Here is a 26,604-nt window from a genome sequence, read left to right on the forward strand (position 1 = left end):
GGTGGGGGTGCAGAGATACTTCCTGTGATGCTATAGCAGAGCCCAATCAGCTGAGCCTATACAGAGTGGGTCCACTAGATAAGGGCATGGGTCTATTTTTACTGTTTAGAACTCAACTCTGACATGGAGTTGGATTATTTCATCTGTTCATCTGACTTTCTCCATAACCCATCCTTAGGGCTGATATCACTAATGTCTTGTGTCTATAGCTATCACTATACCTGGAGCTATACTTGTCCATCCTAACTCTAGTCTTTGCATCTTGGGAATTCAAGCCAAACCGAGATCAGTAAGGGATCCCTGCTACAGCCATATACCACCAATGGGCCTAGTGCAAAGTGAAAAGAAAATAGACAGAGTTATACAGACGACTCATTATGAGGATCAGTTCTAGGATTAGTATTCCTTGGTGGTTGAGCACCAAACAGGAAGGGGAATCTAAAAGGAGCTGCTCCACCCCCCCTCACCAGTGGTAACCATAACTCCCGTCACACATAGCAAGATATCAAAATCAGAATCAGCAAGACAACTCCCAAGATTCCCAAACCAATTACTACATATAGAAATAGTTCATAACCATCAAGTGGCATGAGGTTTCTTTAAGATTACTTTCAGGGGTTGGTCAGCGACAATCTCAGCCATATAGATGACAGGTGGCTCTACTAGTCCCTTTACCTGAGTATAGTAAGCCCAGCCTTGTCCAGCAGTACTGACAACTATATTGGTTGTTAGCAGGACTTGGAAGAGCTTCTCCCAGACTGGAGTTAATTTATCATCTTTCCAGGTTTGGATCAGGACCCAATACTCTGGCTAGAACTTGTATACCTGGAACCCTAAAGATGGGGCCTGGGCAATCAGTTTCACCCAGTCAATTTCTAAGGTCCTCACTAACCCCTGTAACACCTTGGATGTAAAATGGGTCCCATTATCAGAATCAATATTTTAGATAAGCCCATATCTTGGAACAAGGGGCTCAAGCAAAACTTTGGTTACTTGTCTGAGCTGTGGCTTGGCTGACAGGAAAGGCCTCCCCATAACATCCATGATGTTAAATAATCTACAACCACTAAAAGGTGTCTTATTCTTCCAATTGCTAACATTTCAGTAGTCTGCTTGAATACTCTGAAATGGTCTTAGCCCCAGAAGTCGTCCCCCTTCTGGATAGCTCCTCAAACTCTGCTGATTTACCTTTTTACAAATTAAACAAGTGTCTACTAGCAATGAGCCAAAGTATACAGTCTGACATAGGCATAATGAATTAGCACCATATCACAAAGAGAGCCAGTGGCTCTCTAGATGCAAGTGATTCAGGATGCTTCTAGCTAAGGCCTGATTGACTCTCTCTCATCTGGAAAAAAACATTTGCGATCCACTGACTGAGTTCCTCCCAATGATTGTAATCTCTGTATCTCCTTTTCAGTAAATTTGAGTCTTCCTACCTCCTTAGGCAGGGATGGGATCATCAAAGGGGTTTCAACCTGCTCTTTGATCCTGGCCTTCTCCTCTTCAACTGCCAATCTATTTCCACAAGCTTCAGAAGAATTTCCTTTCTGGTGTTTGTTTACATGGACTACTGCTAGCTGCTCTGGCCTCAGCAAAATGTTAAACCCTTGACTCAATAGTTCAGTATGAGCCAGCTCTCCCTTTGCTAGAGATCATGCCCCTCTTTTCACAAATTTTCCCAAATATGTGCACTACTTCCCATGCATACTTAGAGTTAGTAAAAACATTTCCCCCTCTGTCTCCCAGCATCTTCAGAGTCCCACTAAAGACATATAGTTCACAAGTCTGACCTGACCATGAATTTTGAAGGTGGCCTCTAGCCACCAAAGCAATCTTGTCTCCATCAGTTATAGTATACTTATTCCTCCTTTCCCCATCCAATACTGGAGAGGATCCATCTATAAATAGATTTGTTTCCCCAGGTAAGTGAGACTCTTGCAAATCCTTCCTCATTCTAATCAGGTAATGTATAATTTCCATATGTTCTGTTCCCTCAATGTTCTCCTTCTTAGTTCCCCATAGAAACAAATGAAGGATTCAAATTGGAATCTGATGTCCGGACTAGGTCATCCTTTTTCCAACAAAATAGCTTCATACTTTAGTATCCTTGAGTTGGTGAGCCACCAGCCAGCCCGTCCCTGTAAAATGGTATGGACTTGACGGGGAGTGCTTACTACTAGACTTCCCCCAAAGGTCAATTTTCTGCGTTTCTCCACCAGGGTGGCAGTGGCACCCACAGCTTGAATGCATGTAGGCCAACCTCTAGCTACTATGTCAAGGATTTTGGACCGGAAAGCCACTGGTTTCTTTTGTCCTCCACAGACTGTGAAAGAATTCCCAAGGTCACACCTTTATCCACATTAGCAAACAAGTGGAAAGATTTGTTTAAAGAAGGTAAGGCCAGCACAAGTGCTGCTTGTAGAGTTCTTTTTAGCTCTGAAAATTTCTCCTTTCCCTCTGGATCCCATCTTATAGGGTCTGGAGATTCCTCCAATAAGTATGAGGATAGGGTTTAGTAATCCAAACTCTACAGTACCCAATTAACCCTAGAACCCCAGAAAAGTATTTTACTTCCTTTTCTGCAAACTGTAATTTCCCCTTTGAAACCCTTAACCCATACCCATTTCCCCCCCCAAAGAAATTCAGGATCTCAATTGAAGTGGTCAATACCAACGGGGGGGGGGGGGGGTGGGTGGTGGGGGTGGGTGGGTGGGTGGGGTGTCATTTGTCCCCAGCCAGTAATAAATATCCACTTACTAAAGGAGAGTGATTTGGGGAGAGTATGGAAATCCTTCTAACAGATACTCCAAAACTTGTCCAAATAGGTTCAGTATGCCCAGAAAGCATCCTTTAGATCTATCACAGTAAAACACATACTGCTGTGAGGAATCTTGCTCATTAAGGTGTCAGGAACCGCTGGGTGTGAGGGCAAGACTATTTTGTTAATTTCCCTAAGACTCTGGACTAATCTGTAGCTCCCATCATTCTTCCTTAAGTGTAAGATAGGACTGTTCCACAGGCCTCCAAGAGCTCATCCTCCAGCTGTTATCATTGGTTTAAGTCCTCTCTGTCCCTCTAGTGAAATGGGATAATGCCTGACTCATACTATCTGGCTTGGTTGCTTTAATTGAATTTGCAATAAGGGCATTTCTACTCTGCCCTTATTATGGGATCCCATCTGTACTTTGGAGTCAATTTGAATTTCTTCCTCTTTTCTGAGAAGGAGCTGCCTACAGGGTTGAGATGGCACTATTTTAAACCCAGTCACAGTGAGTTGTAATTTTAGTTTTGTTATCATATCCCTTCCTAGGAGGTTTGTGCATGCCTTGGGAATCAGGAGGAATTGTCTCAGTAATTTCTCTTGCTCATATTCACAATTATTGGCTGGGTGAAAGAAACAGGGAAATGCTCTTCACTCTAGCCACAATAAGTTTTCTATTACTCAGTTTAGCTCCTGGAGGCAGCACAATAAGGGAGGAGGTGATCTCTGCTCCCTGATCCCCCACCTTCAATGTTATCAAGGGCTGTAAGTGGGAGGTCAACAGAAAGCCCTTGACCCCTTCAGTATTCACATTCAGTGAGAGAGAAGACCTTCTATTCTTTTATTTTCTTGGGGCAATTTCTCTTCAACCACCAGACTTTCTCTCAGCAGTAACAAAGAACTTGGAGCATTGCCTTAGTCTGCTCCCTCTTTTCATCGACCTTCCTCACATATACTAGTTGGACTTGTTGCAGAAACTCCTCTAAAGGCCTGTTTGCCTGTCTTTATGTCTTTTGGAGTTTTTTGTTGATTTCTGGTCAAGAACTGGCTGTAAAATAGGTCTTTAGGAGACACTGTCCTATGGGATCATTCACAGCTAGACCAGCATATCTGCTCATTAAATCCTTTAACCAATTCAAGAAATCAGTGGGGGTCTCATTTCTCTTGTGTTTAGCCTCAGAGACCTTATTTAGGTTCTGATTTCAGGGAACAGCTATTTTTATGCCCCAGATGATAATATTCCTAAGGTCTCTCATGTTCTCCCTGTGGGCTTAATTGTTATGATCCCAATTAGAGTCTTGAACTGGGAATTTCTGATTCCCTCTAGGTCCTCCCTGAGCTAAGGAGTACTTATGGTAGCTCTTCTTATCTGATCCTGTTCTTCTCATGAGAAAAAGTGGTCTAGTATGGACACCATCTCAGACCAAGTATATATGTTAAGGCCAAGGAATCAGTTGAATTAATCTGCCAATCCCATTGGGTCTTCCTATAAATTTTTCATTTCCTTTTACAATTTCTAACTTCAGAGTTAGTCAGGGGAATACTGACAAATCTAGTCCCTTATCTTAATAGGACTTCTCAGTGGGCCCTGCTTTATTTTCCCATCAAGGGGAAGATCCTTCTGATCATCTAACAGCTGCTTAAATTCCCTAAGGAGGGGGTCCATGGTGTTCCAAAGAAAGAGTCAGGCTCCCCTCAGGCAGAGGGTGTGGGGTGGTACATGTTAGTACATGGAGCATGTAGGGAGAAGCTCTGTGAAGTGATTCCAGGAACCCCTTCCTTCACTATCCTTACAAGCCTTTGAAACTTTCTGATCCTCCCCCCCCCTTTTTTTTTTTGCAGAAAAGTACCTGATTCAAGCCGCCAGAGGGCAGCCTAAGCACACCCTTCCTTGTTTCAGGACTGTTTCCTATTCACATGTTTAGGAACTGACATACCCAATCTTCCAAAGAGCCCTACTTTGGCCAGAGAACGGCTTTTCCAGCAAGTAGAGCTCCTGCTCAGATTAAACAACAATATTTTATAATGATTCTTTTAGCTTTATTTCTATATTTTGGTAAATCATCCCAATTCCCTAATATGATCCGTACAGAGCTAACTTCAGGCACCTTTGGAAGGCTATTATTATCCTGCCTGAAACTTATGGCTTCTCTCATCCTAAGAATCTCCTTCCTGAATCTTGTTCAGAATGTCTTACAGACTAGAATATTAGCCTACTCAATCCTGCAAAACTCAACCAGCCCTAGGATGTCCGAGGGCTACGGGTCCTAATCCAATCCGGCCAGGTATTCACTCTTTGCTCCGTTCAATCTCCCTTCTCTTACATACACACAATCGCTTAGCCCGGTTCTAGGTGGAAACCTCAGATATACTTGGGGCTCCACACTCGGACTGCCATGCCTCTCACACTCAGATCCTGAGAGACTTCTCAAAGATCTGGGTCCCCCCGCCCTTTTCTCCGAGGTCACACAGGTCCCGAGTTTAGCACCTCCTACCAGAATGTTCACAAATTTGTGACCCTGATCCTTGACGACTTTCTCGGTCAGGCCTTCATCTGGATTTCCCCTGCTTTCTACTGTCACTTTCCTATCCCTTCCAGCTTGGAGATAGATAGCCGCACACTAGGTGATTCCCTCCCCCAGGGGCAGCGAAAATAATGGCGGGACTCCCAGGAAGGAAGTCAACGGCCTCCATTTCTGTTCCAGAATTCCAGACCAACGCATCAACGGTGCAGGATAAAAATGACTACCCACCACAAATTACAATTACAAATCTGGAGTCAGAAAATGACTAGAAAAATCAGAAGTCAAGAAAAGGTGCACTCCCACCTTCAGTTAGGCATAGAAGTGCAAATGTTTGGGAGGGGAATACAAACCAGAGAGAGAAGGCGGGAAAAAATCTTTAGGTTGCGCCCAATCCCCAAGAGAAAACGAGGGGAAGTTATTTCTCCCTTCGAGCTTGTTGATTGGTTGTACTGAGCTTTAAGGCGGGTCTTTGTATGGTTTTTCCCGGAAGCTGGAGGTGGGGTTGTGCATGATAGAAAATGGAGCCTGAGGGAGGACTGGGCTCCTCCCCAAAGGGGGCGTGACCAGGATAGTTACCGGGAGAGACTGCGGAGAGAGGGATCAAGGCTTAACCTCAGGGTTGAAAAAAAGATGAAGAAGTCCCCGGCCGGAGCAGAGTCCACAGGATACTCTTCCTCCTTGGCCCTCCATGGATACCCAGAACTAGGGGCTGCTGGCTCTTGGCAGCGAGGCTGAGAGCTCGGCTGCCTTCTGCTACCTCCTCTCTCGGTACAGAAAGGGCATCAACCGAGGGAGGAATAGAGGGCAGAGGTCTCCTAGGAGGGATAAAGGATGTTTCACCTCCAGAAAGTACCCTTCCCCTCTTCTGCAGATGGGGAAACTGAGTCCCAGAGAGATACAGGGACCTGCCTTCCCAACGTCACCCTCGAAGAGTCGGGTGCCTGGTGGGGAAGGAGCCCAGCCCCGCCGACCCTCGGGATTAAGGCTCTTTGGAGATGGAGAGGCTATCAGAGGTTCGGACCTTCTAGGGGAGGGGGATAGAAAATTTCTGGGAGTTGTGTGTAGTAGCTTATGGAAGTGACACAGTAACAGTATGGAGCAGCTGCCATAGTATGTGGGCACAGAAGCAATGAGAGTGAGGGCCCCGTGTGTGTAAATAAAAGAATATGTGTGGAGGCAGAGTAATTAATAATAATAGCTAACATTTATGTAGCCTACTATATGGCAGACACTGTGCTAAACACTTGACAATTATTACCTCATTTGATCCTCACAACAGCCCTGGGAAGTAGGTACTATTATTATCATTTTACATATGAGGAAACTGAGGCAAACAAGTGATTTGCCCAGGGTCAACCAGATAGGAAGTGCTAAGGTCATATTTGAATTCAGGTTTTCCAGTCTTGGAGCCTAGCACTCAATTTCCTTCACTACTAAGTTAAGGACCGTGTGGGAGAAAGAGTGAGAGATTGAAATACTATGGAGGGAGAGAATGTGTGGAACAACTGGGAGAGAAAGATAGAAAATAAGATATAGGAATGAATGAATATAAGGGGAGAGGGAGACTGGGCATGAAGAGATATGAATGAATGTGTGTACGTAAAATATAAGAGTGGGAGGGAGAGAAACAGAGGCACAGGGAAAGAGATAAGAATCAATATGTGGTAATGACACAGGACCTTTGGTAGGGAAAGAGGAAGAAATAGAGAAAAGATGGAATCAATATGTGGCTGAGAGACATAAGGCCTCTTTGAGATAGGGAGGGAAGAGGGGAAGGACTAATAACCCTATTTCTATAGATTCCTCTCATATACTCCCCATTTTCTCCAACCATCTTGGACCACTACAGATTGCCCCCTGGGTCTTTAGGACCTAGGTATTCCAACCTATCCCCTGCTTCTGGCCAACATAAGAGGTCTCCTAATTTAGCCTATCATCTTTTCAACCATCCCAGTTCTTCCTGCAATCAATTCCAGTTCCAAGCCTTCTCTACCTCCTCTTCATCTCAGAACTGCCCCTAACCATCCATCATTCCAATCCTATTTCTCTATCTTTTCACTATAGTCCCTGTTTTTAGGATCATAGACTGCTAAAACCTCAAGAGACCACAGAGACTACCTAATCTGGCACCTTCATTTTATAGATAAACCTAGAGAAGTGAAAGGAATAACTAAATGTCACAAAATTAGCTGAAAACAGAACCCAGGTCTCCTTATTCCCAAGCCATTGCTCTTTCTATTAAAATCATGTTGCTTTCTCCTCCACACCCTCTCCTCAGGATGTTTTTCTGGTTCATCTTTGTAGGTGAAGGCTGAGATTTTCATGCTGAAGTCATTGGCCTTGGTGAGCAGAGCCCCAAGGCTTCCTGTTCCCCTTGAGCTTCAGGGCCAGCTCCCTGCTAGAAGAAGGGAGGGAGGTGGGGAAATAGAATCAGTAAAGATATATCTAATATGGCATAATTAAAGGTCTAGAAAGAAGCGAGCATATATGGATGAAACAGCTGACACAATCTCTGTCCTTAAGAGCCTTAAAGTATATTTGGGGAAATGGGAATAAATACACATACCTTAGGACCCCTTACCAAAGAACCCAGGGGGGGGAATAAACAACAACAAATTAATGGTTGAAACAGAATGTGCTGAGGAGAGCCAGTCGCTTAGGTGAGGGTTCATCAGACCTGGAGAAAATGAATTATGGGCTATATTTTGGTTCCAAGGTTTATTTGTTTGTTTTTTGCTTGTTTGTTTTTTGCACAAGCAAGCAGAATTTATTACTATATTCACATAAACTTAGGGAAAAAAACAAAAACATATCTAATAGCATGCATAACAACTGGAAGTGATATAGTAATTAGCTACAAAGGACAAGCAGCTCTTAGAAGTCATTGGGATTAATATTTTACATTTTCTAGTTTTCACTTCTATCATAGTCATCAGTGTTTACAGATTTCCCTGGTGTAAATTGTGTGACTTGACTGTCTGAGAAGAGGCAGACAATGAAAGCAGCCACAAGAAAAAGGTCAGAGTTTGGGGGAATTAGGATGAATCAGTCAGACACCAAATCTGCCCCTTGCATTTGGGCTTTTTAATCAAGTATGGATTTTTTTGGCTCTAAGCCCTTATGAAATCCAGTTTGGAGGAGAAAATCATAAACTCTGAGTTGTGGCAGAGGATGGAGAAAGCTTGGTTTGGGGAATCATAACTGCTTTGTAGGGCACAGTGTTAATTGCTGAGCAACACAGAGATACAAGATAGGATCCCTGTCCTTATGGAGCTCAGACTCCAGTTAGGGAGATAGGACATGAGACGGAGTCAGAAATTAAGACAAACTTAAGCTTAGGCCCAGTCTAGTGAAATGCTTGGAGAGGAGGCTTCTGAGTCAGGAGGACCTGCATTTGAGTCTTGCTTCTGATCCATACTGAGGATCTTAACTTGTCCAGAGGCAGTTCTCTAAGCCTATAAATTGCAGGAAGTTTTTACACGGGGACAAATAACAATGGAATCATAAGGTTTGTAAAAAAAAAAATTATCCAAAGTGCCTTATTTTAAGTGCTTTAACAAATACAGAAGGGAATCGGGGTGGCTCAATGGATAGAAAACCAGGCCTAGAGGCAGGAGGTTCTGAGTTCAAAACTGGCCTCATTCATTTCCTATGACCCTGGGTAAGTCACTTTACCCACATTACCTAGCCCTTGCCATTCTTCTGCCTTGCAACCAATACACAATATTGATTCTAAGACAGAAGGTAAAGGTTTTAAAAACAAAATACAAATTCAGAGGTCACCAGCTTGGCATTATAGTCTATGAGAGTTCAATCACTATAATGAAAAAAGAGACAGGCCAGGCCTTGTAGAGCTCAGTTTAATAGAAAATACAGTATATGTTGTTATTGTTAATTAAAAAAAAATCCTTACTTAGAATCAATACTAAGCATTGGTTCCAAGGCAGAAGAGTTGTAAGGGCTTCAGCAATGAGAGTCAAGTGACTTGCCCAAGGTCACACAGCTTGGAAGTGCCTAAGGCTCAATTTTGAACCCAGGACCTCCCATCTCCAGACCCAGCTCTCTATCCATTGAGCCACCTAGCAGCCCCCCAGGCTATGTTATAAATGAAAATCATGGATGAAAAGTAAAAATTAATTTTATATATTGGTCCTCCCTAATAATTAAAAAAGATAATGATAGCTCAAAGCAGAATGTATTGTGTCAGATGAATGGTGCAGAGAGTAAATGGAATAAAGAGAAAGGAGAGAGAAATTACTGGGGGATGGGATGGACTGAACAGAGAAAGTAGAGTTTCATGTGGACCTTGAAAGATAGACAGGACTTAGATAAATGAAAAAGTTGGGGAAGGCATTCTTACATGGAGGAACATCAAAAGCAGTTATGAATGGTATCCATGACTTAGGGTCATAGGAAGTCAGAGCTGGAAGAGACTTCAGATAATATCATCCATTCCAGCAAATAGGGATGGGCGTGTGTCTTCTCCACATGTAGATTAGTGCTCTTGAGCCTATTTCATATTGTGTGTTTTGTGAGATCTCTTGAATAGGCCAGTTTGCTAGAAGGAAATTCACATGGAGGTACAGTGGAAGAGAAGGTTGGAGAGGCAGGCAGGAGCCCCATGGTGGAAGGTCATAAATGCTAGAATCAGGGATTTGGGACTCAATTCTGTAGGCAGTAATGAAGCCATTGAAGCTTTTCATCAGATCTGTGCATTGGAAACACTAATCTGGCAACAGTGTATAGAGTAGTTGGGGAATAGCAATTGAGAGGAGGGGAAATCATGGACAGCCTTTACCAGACTACTGCAATCATCTCAGTAGTTAATGGACAGAGTCTAAACTAGGATTGTGACAAGTGAGAAAGGAAAGGGGGAGGGTATATTAGAGAGATAAAGCCAAGGAAGGATCAAGGGATCTTGGTGATGGGTATAAAGTCAGGGGAAGGAGAATGATGACTCTGACTCAGACCTGGACATTTAAATGCCTTTTAAAGGGCCAGCATGCTTTGCTAAAAGTCATGTGTTAACCCTCTATACCCCTGTATATTACTGCTCTGTGGTGGGCAGAAGTATTAGTGTGGCTCCTGGTGAGGTCATCAGAGTTGAGTGTCTAATTCAAAATGATGTTCTCAGTTATTCAGGGTGCCTGAACCATCATCCAAGCCTTTCCCTGTGGGAAACATCTAAATCAAAGGAGAAGTCCCCATGATTTCTAAAACTCCGATGAAGGAGAAAACCTTCCTTGCATGCCCATAAGAAGATCTCAGAACATCTCAAAGAATCTGGGGCTTCTGCTTTTTATACAGTTCTTAGATGGTCCCACCCTCTCTATATGGGATGCACTTGGCTACCATGAGACTGGAGGTGAGTATAGAGAGAGGGAACTCAGCCATCCCCTTCTCTCCCTATTTATAGAAGCTCCTTACTTTTTCTGGGGCCTCTGGGGAGTCCTCAGTGGGGAGGGTGAGGTATGAAACACTGACATCCAGGTCCTTTTACTGATTCTGGTTGTGAGGTTTAAGTCTGCACCTAGCTCTTAGGTGAGGTGTATTGTGGTTATCTCATTTGCCTGCACACTCCACTCAGTCCTTTTCATTCTGTGTCCCCCTTATTTCTCTCAGGCCTTGGGGAAAAATGCTCAAGCAGTGCCCACAGGGGCAATGGAGGATGTGCCAGGTGGGCTGGTGCTGAGCAGTATTAGTTAAAAGAGCCATCAGTTGATTCTACCATCCCCTTTGATCCCAAGCTTGGAGTTAGCCCCGGAAGTGTGGGTCATGTGTTGGGGGCACCAGGTGTGTGTGAAGGTGGTGGTTTAAAAGTGGGAGAGAGACATGAGAGGGTACTTCTTTTCCATCTGATCTAGGAGTGTGATAATGTATTGCTTATTTTTCCTGAGCTTTTTTTCCCTTTCTTTTCTTTGATATAAGATTTGGCTCTCTGGTAGGAGGAGGGAGATGGATACCTTAGGAAATATAGGGGATATAGAAACAAATATTTAAATAATGCTATTTTTCATAAGGAAGGAGGAGAGAAAGATTGCTTGATTTTTTTTTACCAGGTGAGGAAGGCCCAAGCAGGGAACTGCTCAGTCACTGCAACACATATCACTGCAAAACATCTGACAAACAGACCCCCTGCAGAAAACATAAATGTGTCAATGCCCTAGTCGTAGATTCCAGTAGGAACTTATGGGCCACGTATGCTGGCTAGTGATATGCTGGGGGGCGATGAGTATAAAAACCTCTGCACTTAATGAGCTACAGGCAGAACTCTTGTGCTGAGCTTCCCTGGTGCACACCAGATCAATAAATGACCCTTTTGCTTGATTGCATTGTCTACTGGCCTTCCTTGGTGGTGGGCGACGACTTGGACCCTAACATCTGGGGGCTCGTCCCGGGATCCTCGTCCCCACCTCGGAACCCCTTGACAGAAGGGCCGAGGGCACTGCCTTGGACCGGACCTTCAGGTGAGCCGAGTGGAATGTATGTGTGGTGATCGAAAGTGTGTATGGGGGAGAGGAGGATTCTCGCCGAACATATGGCTTAGTGGATGGGAGATTCCGTGCCCCACAGGTGGTCATATGGGGATATCCTATGCTAAGTTCAGAGGCCCATCCCATTCTGGGGTGAGGGGTTCACCTCGCAGCATCTGTCCAAACCTCCTACCTGTTTCTGAGAGTGGACCCTGCAGTATTGTAGTTTTTTTCACCCACAAAGGAGCCAGTTGGGAACCAGGGGAAGTGCTTGAGATCTATCTGAGGGGTGGTGAAGGATTACGGTCCAGGGTACATATCGACCTTGGAACTTTCAGGGGTTTGAGGCCCCCGAGGCGGAGTTCTAGTCTCCTTCAGGTTGGGATTATTCTCAATTAAATTGAAGGGCAGGGGGTTCGAGTCCAGACCAGGGGATGCCCCTCGATCTCTAGGTGACTCTTATAACCCTAGGTGACCCTTATAGACACACTGGGTCTTTTTGGCCACAAGGGAGGGACTGGGCGACCAGCCTCTGACAGGCAGTTGCCGACACTAGGATTCTTTGAATTCTTCAGTATCAACCCCCTCCTCATCCTACTCTCTCTGATTTATCTCCTCATCCTCTCCTTAACCTCTGGACCCAATATGGGTCAAGGCCAGTCCACCCCCCTAGATTTGGTCCTCCAACATTATGCTGACTTTAAGTCAAGAGTCGCAAACCTGGGCCTGGCGGTTCATAAGGGAAAGTTGCAGACTTTCTGTAACATGGAATGGCCCACCTTTGGGTGCAGGTGGCCCCGAGGAGGTACTTGGCAGAACAGTGTCATCTCTGCCATCTGGGGGCGGGTCCTCCTCCCTGGACCAGAAGGGCACCCAGACCAAGTCCCCTACATCCTGACCTGGCAAGACTTAGCCTTAGACCCCTCACACTGGTTGAAATCTTATACGGAGGCTGTCCACGTCCTAGTGGCTTCACTAGACAATAGAACCAAGTCCAGGGGTCCATCTGAGAAGCCTAACCTTGAAGAGCCCCTTCTGCGTCTGGTCCTCCAACCACCTGAGGAACCCCTCCCTGACCCTCCTCTACCACTCCTGCCATCAGCCTCAACTCCTCTACTGCTCTCTCCCTCTGCTCCTCAGATATACCCTCCCCTTCCTCTTGATGGAAACGAGGCAGCAGCAGCACAGGGAGCTGACTTACCCAGCCCTCCTCTGGCTTATTGCACCAGAGGCTGAGCACTTTCGATGCAGCTGCCACTTCCCGATCCAGCAGAAGTCCCCTCCTCTACCACTGTCTTACCGGTCTGCACTGTCGGACCCATGGTGGCTGGGGGTCCCCTCATTTTCCAATACTGGCCTTTCACTTCCTCCAACCTGTATAATTGGAAACATCAAAATCCCCCTTTCTCTGAGCAGCCTCAGAAGCTAATAGACCTGGTCGAGTCCATTTTTCTCACCCATAGTCCCATTTGGGATGATTGTCAGCAATTACTCCGCATACTCTTCACCAGTGAGGAGTGTGATCGGATCATTGCTGAAAGTAAAAAGTTGGTTCTAGGGGACGATGTGAGACCCACCACCGACCCTGCATGCCTTGCCATGGCATTCCCCACCGAGCAGCCTGACTGGAACTTTGCCACTGATCAAGGTAGGGAGTGTCTTCAATCCTACCACCAGACTCTCCTTGCTGGGCTTCAGGCAGCAGCCCGCAAACCAGCTAATTTGGCTAAAATTGATTCTGTTAGACAGGGCCCCAAAGAGACCCCTGCTGCGTTCCTTGAGCGGCTGCAGGAAGCTTTCCGCATCTACTCCCTGGTGGACCCAATAGCACCCAATAGCCAGACAGCTGTTCTTCTTGCTTTCGTCAACCAGTCGGCCTCTGATATTCACAGGAAGCTCCAGAGGGCTGATGCATTTATGCCAATCTCTGACCAAGTTATTTATGGTGGCAGAGAAAGTTTTTAACTCCCGCAAAACCCCTGAGGAATGGGCTGACCAACTAAGGCAGGAGGACATTGCTAGGCAGTAACAGAAACAGAAGGAGGCTGAAGAACAAGAATTCAAGTGTTTGCTGGACCTCCAGTCCAGGGAAGAGAAGGCTAGGAAGCAATTGATCTGGACCCAACAGCAGACAACCCGGGTCCTCGTGGCATCCTTGACCCAGCCCCCTCCCTCTGGTGGGCAACCCTTGGATCAGAGCCCACGGGGCCCCTGTTTCCTTTGTGGTAAATTTGGCCACTGGCAGCGTCACTGCCCCCAGAAAATACAAGGTGAAGTGAGGCAAGGCCAACAGGGCCCCCCAAGGCACTGGAATAGCACCTCCAACACTGACTGGGGATAGCCCAACAGGAATGTTATTGCCCTAGCTGAGGATGACTGAGGGGGATGGGTATCAGGCCCCTTCCCTGAGTCCTGGTTAACAACTTACATTGAGGGGAAACCCCTTCCCATGCTTGTGGACACCAGGGCCTAACACTCGGTCCTCCTGTCACCCTTGGGGAAGACCAGTTCCAAAACCTCATCGGTCCAAGGGGTGACGGGGTCCAACCGGTACCCCTGGACCACAGCATGAACTGTCAACCTGGGAACCTGCCAGGTCTCTCATTCTTTCATCATGTTAGATTTAAAATGGTTGATGGCCTTAAACTGTAACAGTTAAAAGAGTGATGTTGTAAACTGTAGTGAGTTAAAATGGTAGAAGATATAAATTGTGATAGATATAAGAGAGTGTGAGTAAATTTGACCACAGAAAATATGTTTCACTACAGTGTCTTGGTTTTAAATCAAATATAAGGTGGTCGCCAGGGAAATAGTCCCAATTATTCAAATACCCAAGTCAACTGGGTTTTATAGAGATTTTAATTAATACAAATGTGGAATTAAAGAAAAGAGAGAAAGAGAGAAAAAGGAAATAAGTATGAAGGGCCTTAAGCCAACATGGCCTAGACCTGAGTCTTAAGAGAGAGAGATCAGTCAGTCAGTCTTTTAACACTCACCACAAGGTCTGTCTAAGCAAGGATTCTAGTGACACCAGGCCAGCTCCATCTCAGCTGACTTCACCAGAGAGAGTTCCAGCCAGAGTCCTCCTTAAAGAGCCTTCCAGCCAGAGACTGTTCCAAAGGGCCTCTCTCCAGAGCCTCCAGAAGGACAGAGTCCCCTCAAAGGAGCTCCAGCGAGACCTCCTTAGAGATTGTCCACCAAGAGTTTCCCTTCTCCAGAGCCTCTCTCAAGAGATTCTTCCCAAGCGATCCTCATCAGAGATCCTCCAAAAGGATTTTTTTCTCAAGAGATTCTGCTTTTTCTTATATAGGGGTTTTTCTCCTATGTCACCTCTCCTAAGTCCTTACATCTACCAATCACTGTAGACGTTTTCCAAAGGACTGCCCATCTGAATTCCTGCTGTGTCGACTAATCTCCTCAGGAAGTCTGAACCAGTGAAAACACAGCTAAGTCAACTAATCTCATTAAGAGAAAACTTGCCCGACCCTTTTAGGTACCTAGCATCTCATTGTATCAATTCTAAAAAACAGGCATAGCTCAAAGAACTCCTTGCCTTATTATAAGCATGGGTCCAAGTACTTTCATTGTTTAGCAAGGAGTTTTCTCCCCTAAAGCAGTCTTAAGTACGGGTGGAGTAGAGGTCCTCCCATTTCTGATCCTGGCGAGTTCTCACATCAAAATGGGGAATGTTTCCCAGTAGGGAATTTGTTCCAATGGAGGATTCCTCAATGTGGAAATTTTTAACATTCACAAATCTGAGAAATTTCAAGATTTACAATCATCATCCCTGAGAGCTCCACTCTCCTTATCAGGCGGGACCTCCTTCATAAGATTGGAGCCCATATCCATTTCTCCTGTGGAACCGTGTCCCTTACAGACGATTCGGGTGCCCCTCTCACAGTCCTTACCCTAGCCCTCCAAGATGAACACTGTCTATATTCTGATCCACCCCCTCTGAACATTCTCCCCTCCCCCCCCCCATGTGGGGCCATGGGTGGACTTTATTCCTAAGGTCTGGGCTGAACTTTATGGATTCAGGCTGGCCATACCCACTACCAATCACTCCTCCTGAACAAGGCTTGGTTATCCTTCCAGGTGGTGTCCACCCTTAACCCCACCACACTTCTCCCCACCGGGGACGACAGCACTGAACCACATTCCTGCCAAGAGATCTTTGTGGAATCGATATCTGCATGGCCTGACCTTAAGGACGTTCCTCTAGCCAATCTGGACCTCCTTTTCTTCACCAATGGCAGCAGCTTCGTATCCCCACAAGGTAGGAGAGCCAGAGCCGCAGTAGTAGATCATACTGGCCAAATCATCTGGGACACCTCCCTCCCTGAAGGGATGTCGGTGCAGAAGGCCAAACTGATTGCTTTGGCGGCAGCCTTGCGGGCAGCGAAGGACAAGTGGGTCACCATTTATACTGATAGCCGCTTTGCCTTCGTGACCCTACATGTACATGCACCAATATACAGGGAATGGAGGTTGTCACTTCAATTGGGAAGCTGGTGGCCCACCTCGAGGACATCTAGGATCTCCTCGCAGCAGTATGGGAACCCCGTGCAGTAGCTGTTGTACACACTCCTGGACACCAAAGTGGCTCATCACTCCCCACCTTGGGAAACCGCTGGGCAGATGAGGCCGCTAAAGCAGCCGCAACATGAAACCGGGCCCGTACTCTAGTGTTACCCTCCCAGGCCGGCCTAGAGCCACCCGGCTCCTTACCTCCCATCCAGAACCCCCCACCGGACCCTCCACAATATTCAGACAATGACCACCAATGGATAAAAAGGAAGGAAGGATGACCTGTTGGGTCCTTTTTTCCAGGACCCTGTTGGTAACTCGCTTTTGCCTAAAATCGCTGGCAAACTTTTGACCACCCACATCCACCATCTCATGCACTTGGGTGCTAACAAACTCCATGAACTTCTCCGGAAAGGACGGATTCACTTTCAAGGCTCTCGGGCCTTCCTGAAAGAGTTGGTTGACAAATGTACCTCCTACTAGCTGACCCGGCTGGCAAACCCAAACTCACACCCTAGGACCCGCCTTCGCGGCACCCAACCCTGTGAGCAGTGGGAACTTGATTTTACTGAAGTGTGGCCTGGCAAATTTGGGTTCCAGTACCTCCTAGTTCTTGTAGACACTTTCACAGGGTGGCCTGAGGTTTTTGCGACAAAGACTGAAACTGCCCATGCAGTTGCTAAAATCTTGCTGGAAGAGATAATTCCCCGGTTCAGGGTACCTTCCTCCCTAGGCTCAGATAAGGGCCCTGCATTTGTGGCCAAGACTCTACAGGCACTGGCAGAGGGTCTCGGGGTCAAATGGAAATTACACTGTGAATATAACCCCCAGAGTTTGGAGCAGGTAGAACGAATGAATCGGACCTTAAAAGAAATTCTTACTCAACTCTCTTTGGAGACTGGCTGGGACTGGGTGACGCTCCTTCCCCTAGCCCTTTTTAAGTCCTGCAATACCCCTGGGCCCCTCTCCTTTACCCCTTATGAGATTCTTTATGGTTCAATCCCTCCTGTTCTCTCCGCCTTCCCAACTGCAACCCCCGGTAGCACCTTGTTGCAGGACTTTGTTCTCTCCCTCTCCCAGATCTAGTCTGACCTCTGGCCAAGGCTCCAGGCATGGTTCCAACCTCCTCCCCATAACCCTCATCCTTTTAAACCTGGGGATTGGGTTTGGGTGAAGCGACACCACAAGGCAAACCTTCAGCTATGGTGGAAGGGACCCTATGTAACCCTCTTTGTTACCCCTTCAGCTCTTAAGGTCGAAGGAATTGGCCCTTGGACCCACCACTCCCATGTGAGAGCATCGGACCCGTCAAAGGCTACCGAAATCTGGACAGCTACCTCTCATCCCAACACTCCTCTGAAGCTCAAACTTCACCGAACAGCATGACTCTCCCATTGCCCTGCCTTTCTCTCGCTTGTTTCCTCTCCATTCTACAGGCAAGGTCCTCCCACCAGCCATGGAAGTGGTCCCTCATCAGCCTCGAACACTCCACCATACTTGCCACAGTCGTAACCTCAGGGACTCCTAGCCTTCAAACCGAGACTTGTGACCTTATATGGGGACCTAAGGACATACGTGGCCCCCCTGGTAATACCCCCGAATCCATCTGTAAGAACACAGGAGTATTTTACCTTTGTCCTGCCTCTAACCCAGGGAAATCTTACTGCAACCAGCCAAACCAATACTGTTGTGCCAGTTGGGGGTGCGAGACTATAGTCACCGGAGGGAATACCCAGCACAGCTGCAACCCATGGACCCCATCGAACCCTGACTCCTGGTTGACAGTAAAATGGGGTTCCCGAGCCTGTGGTCATCACTGTCGCAGATGTGACCCATACCCGAAAACCGAGTGCAACCAGCTCGTCCTGGAGCCCCTCCAGACCACCGACCAATCTTGGATGCTGGGTAGGACCTGGGGAATCCACTGGTACAGATCCTATGGTGACGGGCCGCATTTGGGAGGCCTACTCACACTTTGGAAAGAGCTCGCTTTGCCCCCGCCCATACCAATAGGACCCAATCTGGTACTTAACCCCAGTTTGGTCAGGCCCCTCAAGCCCCCTCCCTCTACAAGTCTCCCCTCCCTGCGGGAGACCACCATTTCCCCCTCCCTGCAAGGGACCCACCCCTACCACCCAAGTTCCCCCTTACCACCACCCCGTACATGACAACCCCCTTTTCCCCCTACTATGAGCCTCCTTTTCAGCCCTCAACCATTCCTCCCCCAACCTCACTGAATGATGTTGGCTTTGCCTAGTCGCATCCCCGCCCTATTATGAGGCCTTCAGCCTGAATGCCTCCTATACCACCTCTCAGGAGGAAAGCCCGTCCCAGTGCCAATGGGGTGACTCGGCCCCTGGTGACTCGGTCCTTGGCCTAATCTTCTCCTCAGTCATTGGGAATGGCACCCGTGTGGCAGGCAATTCTAGCCGCCCAGATCCTCGTCTCTGCTCGGCTACTGTCTACCTCTTGAGAGGTGAATATCTTATCCCCCCTCGAGGGGTGCAATGGCTGTGTTCCCACTCTGGTCTCCAGCCTTGCTTCTCTCCCACCTCCCTTAATGACCGCCTTGAATTCTGCATTCTCATGACAATAGTCCCCCGGGTGACCTATTATGCTGATCAGGACCTCCTTCAAACATGGGATCGCATATCGTCTAGGTGGTGGAGGAGAGAACCTGTTACTATTGCCATCACCATAGCCACCCTCTTGGCAGCAACAGGGGCAGGGGTGGGCATCACCGCCCTCACCTCGCAGACACAGGGGTACCATCACCTCCACAAGGCAGTCGAGCATATAGCTAGGCTAGAATCCTCTGTTGCCTTCCTTGAGAAGTCCCATGCCTCCTTAGGTTAGTGGATGGGAGATTCCGTTAGGTTGCCCTTCAAAACCACAAGGCTTGGACCTCCTCTTCCTTAAGGAAGGGGACCTCTGTGCAGCCTTGGGTGAAGAATTCTGCTTCTATGTTAACCATTCGGGGATTATTAGGGACTCCCTGAGCAAGTTGCGAGAAGGTCTAGAAGCCCGGCTGTGAAACATCTGGCAAACAGACTCCCGGCAGAAAACATAAATGTGTCAATGCCCTAGCTGTAGATTCCAGAAGGAACTTGTGGGCCATGTATGCTGGCAGGTGATATGCTGGTGGGCAACAGTTATAAAAACCTCTGCACTTACGAGTTACAGGCGGAACTCTTGTGCTGAGCTCCCCTGGTGCACACCAGATCAATAAACGACCCTTTTGTTTGATTGCATTTGTCTACTGGTCTTCCTTGGTGGTGGGCAATGACTCGGACCCTAACACAGGAAGGCATTCTGGAATGAAATGGAGGTAGACACAAGTGAAGGCAAAGGTAAATATAAAGTAGAGAAAGAAAAACAGCTGGATGTAAGAAGAGAAAGGGATGGAAATACCTTAAGGTAGACTGAAATAACCAGTGAAATTTAATAAATATTTGAGCACCTACTGTGTGCAGAATGCTTCTAGGGAGCAACTGGTAAGATGGAAGGTTTAGAGAACATATACTTCCTTCTTTGTGTCATCTTCCCCCATTAGAATGTAACCTCTTTGAGGACTGGGGATGTCTTTCTGCTTGTGTTTGTGTTAGCATAGTGGCTGTACATAGTAGGCATTTAAAATGCATGTTGACTAATCCATCTCCCATGAACCTTGGGTTAAGTAGTAGAATGGGGGGATTTGAGTAGAATTGGGAGACACAAATAGCGCAACAGTACATAAGAAGTTTAAAGCAAAGGCAGCTCTTGACTAAGAGAGGTGGGACAGGAGTAGAGAATAGGGCTGGAGCTGGAAGAAGCAGAAATGGAGATGGGGCAGGTGGGTGGGAGATTCTGTTCTGCACAGGCTGGGATGAGGGAGAAGAGGCAGAAAGGAAATGTGGAAGTGTATCATTGGGGCAGTTCTGGCAGGCTTGACCTGAGTCCTCCTCTTTTTTTCCTACTCCAGGAGTCCAGCCTGTCTCCTTTGAGGACTGGGAGAAGCTGGATGCAGAAGAGGTGGCTCAGGGCCAGGCAGCTGGGAAGCCTCGGGAAAAACTGGTGGATCCTCAACAGATACTGCAGCTGATAGGACACTGACTCTTCAGCTCTGGCCCAGGCCCCAAAATGTGGCCTGAGTGATGCAAGAATGTGACCTGACCTGGGCTGGGCCAGAGAAGGGGCAAGGAAGGACAAAGGACAGTCTGCCCTTGAGCCCTGTCCTTGCTGCCTCCCTCCTTCCACTCCCTTTTCTCAGGGGTCCCCATTGCCTCCAGTCCCCATCCTCCAACTGCCTTCTTTTTTTAGCAGCTTTTATTTCAGCCTCTAGTATTTGGATCACTTGGGTAGGGGTGTGGGGAGGGGCAGCTCTGAGCCTGTCTGCATCCCTAGAAGCCTTGGCTTTGTGATATTAAAAATTAATAAATACTCAAAGTATTTATTATATATGATTTAATAAGAATAAAGTGAGTAAGAAAGGTATTAATTCATCCAAGTAAGCAACACACAGAGTCAGAGAGACCCACACCTGGCATGCTTTACCAAAAACCCAAGCTTAAAAAGAGTCCTGCAGTGTGGGTCTCAGCCAAATTTATCTCCCAAGCCTCTGACATAAAATGAGGACGTAACTTAAAAGGATGCTGGGTAAATGTAGTTCAGGTGTGGCAAATTTCTATTTGCACAGCTTCCATCTGGGCTCTACTCCAGACATTCTTCTCCATGGGCTCCGGTGTCAGGATCCAAAGTGGAAGAAATGTAATAAAAGGTGGAAATTGAGAATTCTGTGAGATGTTCTTTGAAGCCCTGTCCACATCCTCTCAATAGCCCTTGTGGAGTCCTAGAGAGGAGATTACTGGGAGTACTTGCTACCCTGTGGAGGAGGAAGGGCAGCAGACTGGAGGTGAATCCCCTTCTTTCCCTCCAAGGTTTCCCAGGAAATGTGGGACTCTAGTACATTGAAGGAGAGAATTAGGGGCCCCAGCACATTCCTGGGCATAGAGAACATTGGTCTCCTTAGATTTCAGAGCTGGAAAGGCAGGGAAAGGACTTGGTAATTAAGTATTTTTTTAAACCATGTCCAAGTTGAGTCTCTTCCAGAGGGTTTGTGGAGTACATGATTCTCTGTGAACTGTCTGTGGACCTTGAGAAACAGAAAGATTAACAAGAATGGGTCAAGACCCACTCTTCTTTCCATAAGATGAAATCAAGCCTGAAACTCAATCTCCTCAGATAATTTTTCAGGCCAAAGACTTGTGATCCTGTGCTAGGGAAACCTCTCCCCACTTCCACCATCTTTCAGCATCTTTTATACATTGTCTTCCCCCTTTAGATTGTGAGCTACTTGGGAGCAGGGACTGGCATGCCTTTCTCTGTATTTCTGGCACTTTTAAGTGTCTAGGGCACTTAATAAAGTTAATTAATTCTAACTCGGCCACAAGACCCTCATCCTAATAGTTAAGAGATAGGCTCAGCCTGTACAGAGGGAAGAGACCTTCAGAGGCCTATGATAAAAGTTAACACCTTCAGAGGTGAGAAGTGGATCCCACAGACACTGCCCTTCTGGCAATGCTAGGAAACTTGGAAGCTGTGATTGACCCCTTTGAAGAGGGGAAGGGACAAGAAGTCACTATAAAAGCCCTGAACTTCTTCAGCTGAGGGGTCTCTTCTGCAAGCAGTCTTCTGGTCATCTTTGGTAGTTATCTTTGTCCTGAATTTTTGGGTTGAAGGATCTTGGACTTGGACTGCAGCTTGGAGCTACAACTTTGGACTTGGATTTCTGCTTCAACTTGGGACCTTGGTTCTTAGACTGGCTCTTGGGTGAGTGAATAGCTGGCCTTCCTTTCCTAGTGTTTGGAGAGAGATTAGTTTCAGAGAGGCCTTCCCAAGAAGTGGATGGAACTCCGAGTCCTTTGGTCAAGGGTTAACAAGCCCAGCCAGGCTGAGCACTGGAGCAATATTTAGTGTGATAGGGTAGACATCTTCTCTATCATCTTTTTGTATTTCTCTACTTTCACTCTTTCCACCCTTTTGTAAATAAAAGTGATTAAAAGTCATTTTGAGGGAGCAGTTGGGTAGCTCAGTGAATTGAGAGCCAGGTCCAGAGATGGGTAGTCTTGGGTTCAAATCCTCTCTCAGACATTGCCTGGCTGTATGACCCTGGGCAAGTCATTTGACCCCCATTTCCTAGCCCTTACCACTCTTCTGCCTTGGAACCAATACACAGTATTGATTCTAAGACAGAAGGTAAGAGTTAAAAAAAATTTTTTTAAATAAATAAAAGTAATTTTGACTTGAGCTATAATATTTTAAATTGGTGACCACAAGATTATTTTAGAATCCTCACATATTTAGTCAAGTCCTTAAATTTAATTCCTTACAATATCACATAGAGCTACATCTTATAACAATGAATTTTTTTATTTTAAAAATATTTTCCCATATTTTTCATTTTCTTTCCCTCCACTTCCCCTTTCCAATAAGCATTTCCACTGGGTTATAGAAATGTTATCACTTATACCTATTTCCATACTATTCATTTTTGCAATAGAGTAATCTTTTAAAACCAAAACCCAAATCATATAAACAAATAATAAGTCTTTTGTTTTTCTTCTGTGTTTCTACTTCTGCCATTTTTTCTCTCGATGTGGAAGCTCAAAAGCTCTCTTGAAAGCATTCTTTCTCATAAGTCCCTTGGGATTGTCTTATATTATTAGCAAAGTCCATTACATTGTATTGTTCCACAATGTTTAACTTTCTGTGTATAATGTTCTCTTGGTTCTACTCATTTCACTCTGCATCAATTCCTGGAGGTAATTCCAATTCATATAGAAATCTTCCAGTTCATCATTCCTTATAGCTCTGTCTGATAATATTAAGAAAACAGAGAGGCTCATTTTATGAATCAGGCCCTCCTGGATCCTTTTTTAAGATTCTTCCTTCAGCCTATTGATGGCATTACCCATATCAGATACAGGGTTCAAGCAAAGATAGAAAGAGCAAGCAGTGTGTAAAAATGGAAATTCTCAGATGTTTTGGATGAATTATGGATATCTAATTTGATGTTCTTCTTAAAGCCTTGTTGGAAACAGAAAGATAGATCTCCTAGGTTCACTTCAAAATTCTCTCCTTCCCCTCCACTCCTCTCCCACCCATTGAGAAGGCAAGAAATGCAATACTCATATGTATGAAGTCATGCAAAATATTTCCACATTAGTCATGTTGAGAAAAAAAAACAAGAAAAAATGCTTCAATCTGTCTGCAGTCAATCAATTCTCTCTCTGAAGTGCAAGAAGTTTTCATCAAGATAAAACTTTCTACCCACTTCTTGTTGAAGAGGTGAAGAATTTAGTGTAGAGTGAGACATATCTGTTTTGAACAAGGCTAAATGCTGGAATTTGTTTTGTTTAAATATACCTGTGTGTAACAGGAATTTATTTTTCTTTTCTCACCTAGGTAGCTGGTAAGAGAAAGAAGGCAGATTTTTGCTTTTTGAAAAAAAAATTGTATATGATTATACATGTATAACTTGTCATCTCAGGAAGGGGAGAAGGGAGGAAGAGAATTTGAAATGCAAAACATCAGAAAATGAGTGTTAAAAATTGTTTCCTTATGCAATCAGGGAGAAAAATACAATAGAAGAAAATTTAAAAATCAAGGAAAATATAAACCTAAAAAAATAAAATAAAGTGAACAGGAGAGAAGAGAAAAAAAACAACAGAACAGTTTTGAAAGTAATATGTGGAATTTATTGTGAACTTTTATATTTTAAAAAGTGATAGGTAATGGGGATTCACAATTTCATGTATAATCTTTTTTGTGTTCCACTATGTTCACGGAAATATTCTTTATTTCTGATATTTACATTCAAAATTTTTTAAAATGTAAAAAAGAAATCACCTAGTCAACTCCCTAATTATATAGATGAATAGACTGAGTTCCAGAGTTCTAAAGTGACTTGCTCAAGGTAGATAGTGAACCATCATTCCCCTTAGTGTTCACCATACCCTTGAAAGGTAGACATATCTTGTGGTTTCAACTTTGAGGACCTCATTGCATCCTCAGAATCCAACCTGGTGACCTATATATAGCAAGGACATAGTGAAGCACAAGATGTGAGTAATTCTGGTTGCAGTGTGACGATGGTGTCAGCTGGCTTTTGGGGAACCCCAAGTTTGCCCCTATCCCCTGGGAACTTATCTTAAGGGGAGTCCCAGACAGACCTTGCTTCAGACTGAACAATAAACCTTAAAGTACTTAATGACTTCTCATTTCCTTATAGCCATTATAAAGCTAATCAATCATACTTCTGTCTTTAGTTCCCCAAAAGGTATACAATATCCCTATGTTCTATTGTTCTTGGAAGAATTGTCTAGATTGAGGATTCTCTCAGAGACATTGTGACCAGAGTTCTAGAGCCTTCGACACTGTGTAGTTTTTAAGTGCTTGACTCCTCAAAAGGTATACAGTTCCCCCCAAAGTATACAACATGCCTGAGTTCCTCCCAAGAGATACTGTCCCCAGAGTCCCAGGGTGTTGACTCTCTGTAGTTTTTGGCCTTGGCTCTGTGATAATCGGCCTTTTATTGGACCTATCTCTTTCCTGATTAAAGGCTTGGTTTTTTCCTGACTACTTTCGTAGTTCTGTGTTTTTAAAGTTAACATTATCTTTAGTGGATTTGTGGGGGAGGGCTTTGCACTCAGAATGCAGGTTCATCTATATATTGTGGGAGAGTATTTTTCTGATTTGAGGGGAATGCCCACCTAAAGAATTACCAGGCTCCAGCCAATCTTTAGAAAAGAAAGAAATTTATTAGGAGAGAAAGTTGAATGGCTGGGAGGCAAGATGGAGGTGACCTGTGCCAGGGAGAGGAGAGTCAAGTTTATATCCTTTTACAGGCAAAGATGACTATGTGACATGTGATATATGGGGAAAAGGGGGGATGGGTTGCCTGAGTTTTGGAATGTTGTCTATCAGTGAGATAAGCAGATCTCAAAAGCATGGAACATACATGCCATCTTTTTCTACCACATTCCTGAGGTCAGAAGCTGAGGAGTCCTTTATGTGTCCCCTAGGATTTGTAGGTTTCCTGGGTGCCAATATATATTGCACACACACACACACACACACACACACACATACACATATATATGCAGTCATCCCAGAGCATAAACTTCAACAACTGGAATGTGAATGTGAATAAAAAAAACAATATAGAAAAATAAAATTTTACAGAAAGCAAAAGGAGAGGAGCAGGGTATACACATTCAGAAAGTAGAGGATAAGGACTCCTGCCAGCTGGTCGGAAAAGGTACTGTGATTTGTTTCCCAATCTTGATTGTAGAGTTCCAATAAGAAATCTGTACAAGTTTCTTTACCATCAAAGCCTTTCTCTTATTACATTGACAGGAAGAGATCTGAGTCAGAAATTCTCTGGCCATAAATATATCCAAAAATAAAATGAAACAAAAACATACACCTAATCTATATTCTGAGTCCATTACCATCTCTCCATTTGGAAGTAGGTAGAATGTTTCTTTAGGAATCTTCTAGAATTATGGTTGGTCATTGTGTTGATCAGTATTTCTAAGTCTTTCCAAGTTGTTTGTCTTTTAAATAAATAGATTCATTTATTATATTGAAGTTCCCAGGTATCTCCCTTCCTTCCTGTCATTTTTTTTAAACCCATACCTTCCATCTTGGAATCAATACTGTGTATTGGCTCCAAGGCTGAAGAGTAGTAAGGGCTAGGCAATGGGGGTTAAGTGACTTGCCCAGGGTCACACATCTGGGAAGTGTCTGAGGCCAGATTTGAACCTAGGACCTTCCGTCTCTAAGCCTGATTCTCAATCCATTGAGCCACCCAGCTTCCCCCTTTCCCTGTCATTTTGATGGGGGCCCTGAGTCAGGCACCAAATGGCATTGTACAGATTTATGGGAACTGGATTTATGGGGACCCAAATAACATTTCTGTTGTTACATACAGTGTCCTCTTGGCTCTGCTCATTTTGTTCATTATAATAGATCTTTCCATGTTTTTTGAAAATTAACCTGCTTATCATTTCTTATGGCACAGTTAATATTTCCATCTTAATCACATGCCACAGCTTGTCTAGCCATCTCCCAATTGATGGGCATCTCCTCAATTTCCAGTTCTTTGCCACCACAAAGAGAGTTACTATAAGTATTTTAGAATATATAGGTTATTTTCCTTTTCCCCTGATCATCTTTGGAAATAGACTGAATAGTTATATTGTTGGGTCAAAGAGTATACAGTTTTACAATTCGTTGGGCATATTTCTAGACTGCTCTCCAAAATGTTTGGTTC

The sequence above is a fragment of the Monodelphis domestica genome, chromosome 2, assembly GCF_027887165.1.
Source record: "Monodelphis domestica isolate mMonDom1 chromosome 2, mMonDom1.pri, whole genome shotgun sequence".
NCBI classification, from domain to species: Eukaryota; Metazoa; Chordata; class Mammalia; order Didelphimorphia; family Didelphidae; genus Monodelphis; species Monodelphis domestica.